At 38.9% G+C, this 5,909-nt stretch overlaps 1 pseudogene; it reads right to left on the reverse strand.

The window, feature by feature from the left end:
• Positions 1-813: 813 nt before the first annotated feature.
• Positions 814-5,909, reverse strand: part of LOC119579702 — a 5,638-nt pseudogene continuing 542 nt past the window's right edge.

The following is a 5,909-nucleotide window of genomic DNA, read 5'->3' on the forward strand; positions in this document are numbered from 1 at the left end:
TCTCTCGATATATATATCCTACTTATACATATGTATATTCTAATGTGTATATACATAAACACACACACACACAACACACACCACACCACACCACACACACACACACACACCACACACACACACACACACACACACACACACCACACATATATCATATATAATTATATATATATATATATATATATATATTATAATATATATATATATAATATTTCTAAAAATGAAAAAAAGTATGTGTGTGTGGTTGGGTGTGTGTGTGTATGTGTGTCTTATGTATATACACATTATATATATACATAATAATTATAATATATATAATATATATATATATATATACTATATATTATATATATATATAATATATGAATGTATCTATATATGTCATATATAGATGTGTGTTTTGGTATGCATGTATTATATATGTATATATTTGTATGTATATATATATATACTACATAAATACATATATGTATTATTGATATATTTTATATATATTTTTTTATATATATATATTTTTATATATATATATATATATCTGTGTGTGTGTGTGTGTGTGTGTGTGTGTGTGTGTGTGTGTGTGTGTGTGTGTGTGTGTGTGTGGTGGGTATGTAGGGTGTGTGTGTGGTGTGGTGTTTGTGTGTGTGTGTGTGTGGTGTGTGTGCGTTTGCTTATGCGCGTGCGTCTATGTATGTACACATACACACATATATTGCAGTCATAGCAAACATATACAGGGATGAATGGAAAATCGATTTCGAAATATGTTTAACAACATTTCTTTGATTCACTACTATTTCGCAAAGCAACTGTGCATCATCCCACGCAGCTGAGTGCCTGGCCTAGTGCATCCTGTATTAGAGAGAATTTATGTGAGAATACGGTTTTTTAATGAATTCTGCATTTGAATCGTATATTAGGTATATCACTTTTACTGAATCTAAAAACAAGAGTTATTATTTCGATGAAAGTTTGCGCAAACTGTTAGCTAAACGTACAAAAGCGCTCTTGTAGGCTGTTCTTGTGACCCCGAGCAGACCTGAAAGCAAACTGGATTCAACACTCAGTACAAAAAAATCAAAATGGGGGGAGAAGCAGTAGAAAAAGCGTGTACACAAGCCCTTAACATGAAAAGCTTTACTAGGAAAAAGGCTATTCGATTTTGTTAATGTATATCCTCAAAAGGGGTTATAATTTTTACTGATGTTTTAGTTTAGTCGTATTTTTCATGACAGTAGCTCTACCAAGCTTGCTGCAATTCCTAGTAACAACTATTTTTCTGTAGCATATGTTCCTTAATCATGTAACATTATTCTGATTTGAGGCACTGTACTTATACACAAGCATTGTTTACATGGAGACAGTTAATGCGCTTCAGGAGAAAACCAAATTTGTGTGCTTGTGCGTGCGTGCGTGCATGTGTTGTGTTTGTGTGTGTGTGTGTGTGTGTGTGTGGTTATGTGTGTGTGTGTGTGTGGTTATGTGTGTGTGTGTGTGTGTGGTTATGTGTGTGTGTGTGTGGTTATGTGTGTGCGAACCAATGCCATCCAAAGTATGTGGCTTTCGTCATCGACTTGGCTGAGTTATGGTACCTAGTATAATACGTGTGCTTGTTAGTATCTGACGAAGGGTGCCCCCCCCCTTTTTAAGAAAGTGAACTTTTTTCAGCAACAATAGTTTTACCTTTACATAGATAATCCTTTTGCATGATACCAATGCAGTATGACGTGGACTTCCTGTTTCCACCTGGGAGCAAAAAAAAATCAATTGAATGCTAGACCCTATAAACGACAGGTGCCATATCCTATTGCATCAATAACCCTCTTTTCCCTGAGTATTATAATTGGCATGAGCAATTTCCTGTCCGGATGATTTTTGGGTTTAATGATGAAAAGAGAAAATGCACCAAGTCACGATACTCATCCGATCGTTTTTCCACTTTCTTGTCCAAATAAGACGGTTACCTGAGTATCTTATATCCACCATATCATGCACAACATCGGTGCATTTTTTTTTATTTAAAGGAAACTTAGTCATTTGCCCTGGGAATAGGTTAATGGAACATGTAGTTTGATTTCTATATATGTATCATTAGAGGAATGTTTATATTAGTCACGTAAATGACTAAGACACTATTGTGATTTCTCGTAATGAATAACATTAGTCACTTCGAAATTATCAAATTTATAAGTTACAATCATCATACTACAACGTGTTAACTTATACTTGAAAAATCTACAGAAGCATTATCGTATATTAATACCGAACATTAAATACTGCTCTCTCGTACCAAATGAAATTACTTATCTCCCTCAATTCTTTGTATCACAGCTTTACCGCCCGCACCCATACAGTCACCAACCAGGCCATCAACACACACAACCACACCATGATAACATGCAGTCGCACACCTAAATCCCCATGCAATCCAGCACACACCAAGTGGAACCTTAAACAGCTAACGACCTTTTTGTTACAGGCGAGATCCTTTCTTCGAGTCACGGCCTTCAGGGGAACCGGTCCTCCTCCTTACGTAGGTCCAGGTCCACCTACAGTAGGCCCCCGATGGCCTTCAGGAAACCCGAGATGTGTGTGATGGGCCGTACCACGTCCAGCCACCCTTCCAAAGAGCATCCTCGGGGCGCTGACGTAGGCGGAGACGGAGGGGGAGTGAGATTAGAGGAAGAAGGGGAGAAGGAGAATACTAGAGAGCCTAGAAAATCACGGATGCAGGGATACACGAATACACACAAGGATTGTCCTGAAGATGAAAACGACGGAGAAAGAAACGGGAGGACAAGAGAGGACCAGATGTGTTATGAAAGGGCTGATTACTGACTTATACTTGCAGTTATTGGTTGAAAAAAAATCTTTTGCAAAAAATCATATATCATAAATGTCAGTCTTCATCATACATGTTAGTAAAGGGGCTCAAGGATGGAACGCATTGCCATGAAAAATTAACAGGTTTTGCTTCGTATTCTGATGAAAAATGTTAAAAAGGTCGACCAGTTGCAAAAAAATCCTATATCCGTGTATACCTTTTCAATACTAAGTTTAGAGCTATCGTTTTTTTCAACCAACGTGCAGGTGCCAAGGAACTATCACGTCTATCACGGCTAGAAAATGGTCTGTATTCAATCTATGTATGATGTACATATGCCTGTATTAGTAATTTGTAATATATTTATTCATATACTGTGATACGATAATACATGAATACCCAAATATTCTTTCTTCTAGCTTTATATATCGATATATATATATATATATATATATAGATATATATATATATATATATATATATTATATATATATACATATATACTATTCTATACCTATGTATTAGAACATAGATATATCTATATTAGCATTATATATCTGCTATATTCTATTTTTTTTATTTATATATCTATATATAATATATATATATATATATATATTCATAATATATATATAGATAATCTATATATATATATATATATAGTATATATATACCACACACCAACCACACACACCACACACACACACCACAACACACACACACACACCCCCACACACACCACACACACCCCAACCACAACCCATATATATGATCTATACATATATCTATATATATCTATATATATTATATATATATCATATTATATATATCTAATTATATATACCATCTGTGTGTGTATGTGCGCGCACACACCCACACAACACGGTCCATTATTTCTATATACTCATCCATATGTATGACTCTGTAGACACATTTTATACACAATTAGGCTAGGCCTTATCACTAGGATAACATTTCATTATGGCAGTCCCATAATTAGAGAAAATCAAGATAATACCTTCGTGGTGGAGCTTCCGGGAATCGAGCTGCTGCAGGAGGCGTCGACGGGACACCAGCTTGGATGGCCTCGAGCTCGGAGGTTCTCGAGGAGGCGCAGTCTCTCACATCAGGTGCAGCCAAGCACTCCGTTAGTCGGCACAGGTGGCTTAGTGTGACGCTCGGCAAGGAACTCTGGAGGGGTAAGCCGTAGTGGTGTTAGAATGCCGTATTTGGGATTGGTAATTTTACTGTGTGGTGGTGGTGGTGGTGATGTGATGGTGGTGGTGGTGATGGTGCTGGTGATGGTTATGTTTATTGATAATGGTTATGGTTATGGTGGTTATGATAGATGATGAGATGATGTGATATGATGATGATGAATGATGCTGATGATGATGATGATGATTGATGATGATGATGATGATGATTGAGGATGAGAGAGGAGAGGCAAGGAGGAGGAGGAGGGAGGAGAGGATAGTTTATAGAGATGGGGAGTGGGGAATGGGATAGGGATGATGATGATGGTGATTGATCCTCATCCATTGCTCATCCCCATCCGCCATGCCCTATACCCATTACTCCTCCTCCTCCTCCTCCTTATCATATGCATCATCATCAACATTATCATCCCACCATCATCCATCACTATAATGATGGTGATGATGGCTTAATACTAAAACACACTTAAAAAAAAACACAGGAAATTTCACACGCAAACATCAAATCAGAAGCGAACTGAACCGCACCTTCGAGACACTCGGTAACCGTGATGTCTCTCTGCTCCATCTTCGCTGCTTTCCTCACGCTGCCCTCGATCTGCTGGTCATCTGAGGCGCACACCGTGTCCATCTTTGCATTCCATTTTCCGTGCTTTTCGAAGAAGGTATTCGGCGTTCAGAACGACGTCTCGGTGTTTTCTGTCTTGGCAAGGATTTGGGACTCCTGGCGTCTGACCTGTAGCTCCGGTATCGGTTGGAAAACCAGGAGCGAGCGAATGACTCGTTACGCTGTCTGGCTGTGGCTTTATCTTTCTTTGTCACGAGAGTCGCTGAAGATACGGTAGAATGGTTGTTCAAGGTCCCTTTTCCTGGACGACCTCTGGCTCAGTTGGATTCTCCTCTTTTCAAGGAGAACGTCAGACTCTAATTCTTTGTCGTGAGTAGTGTCCTTTCTCGGGAAATTCGAAGGTCCCCCCCTTTCGAGGTTACGTTTTTCTTCGATGAGTCACGTTTTTTGTTAAATTTTGCAGACTGAATGTAGAAACTGGGCTACTTCGGTTCCTGTTGTAAAGGATTGATTGATTAGTATTGAAACAACTCTCTCTCTCTCTCTCTCTCGTCTCTCGCCTCTCTCCCATCTCTCTCTCTCGTCTCTCTCTCTCATCTCTCTCTCTCTCTTCATTTTCTCTCTCTTTCCTCTCTTTCTCTCTCTCATATCTCTCTCTCTCTCTCTCTCTCACTCTCTCTCTCGCTCTTCCGATCTCTACTCTCTCTCTCTCTCTCTCTCTTTTCTCTCTGCTCCTCTCTCTCTCTCTCTCTCCTCCTCTGATCTCTCTCTCTATCTCTCTCTCTGTCCTCTCTCCTCTCTTCCTCTCTCATTCATTTCTCATCTACTCCCTCTCTCTCTCCTCTCTCATCAGTCTCTCTCTCTCTCTCTCTCTTCTCCTCTCTCTTCTGCTCTCTCTCTCTCCTCTCCCTCTCATCTCTCATCCTCTCATTCTCTCTCTCTCCTCTCTCTCCTCTCCTCTCTCTTCTCTCTCTCTCTCCCTCTCTCTCTCCGCTTCTCTCCTCTCAGTCTCTCGGTCATCTTCTCTCTCGTCTCTCTCTCTCTCTCTGGTCTCTGTCTTCTCTCTCTCTCTGTCCTCTCTCTCTCTTTCATCCCCTCTCTTCTCTTTGTTAATATATATGATATAATATATAGATATATATATATATATATATATATATATATAGATAATATATATAATATATATATATATATATATATCACATATATAGCCATAGTTACATTTGAAGCTTACTATCTTCTATCAGTCTCTCTTCGGAAGGGGATGGAGGAGAGGAACTGACGTACCTGAGGTGCTCCACCT

Source organism: Penaeus monodon, chromosome 12 (genome assembly GCF_015228065.2).
Source record: "Penaeus monodon isolate SGIC_2016 chromosome 12, NSTDA_Pmon_1, whole genome shotgun sequence".
Classification (NCBI taxonomy): Eukaryota; Metazoa; Arthropoda; class Malacostraca; order Decapoda; family Penaeidae; genus Penaeus; species Penaeus monodon.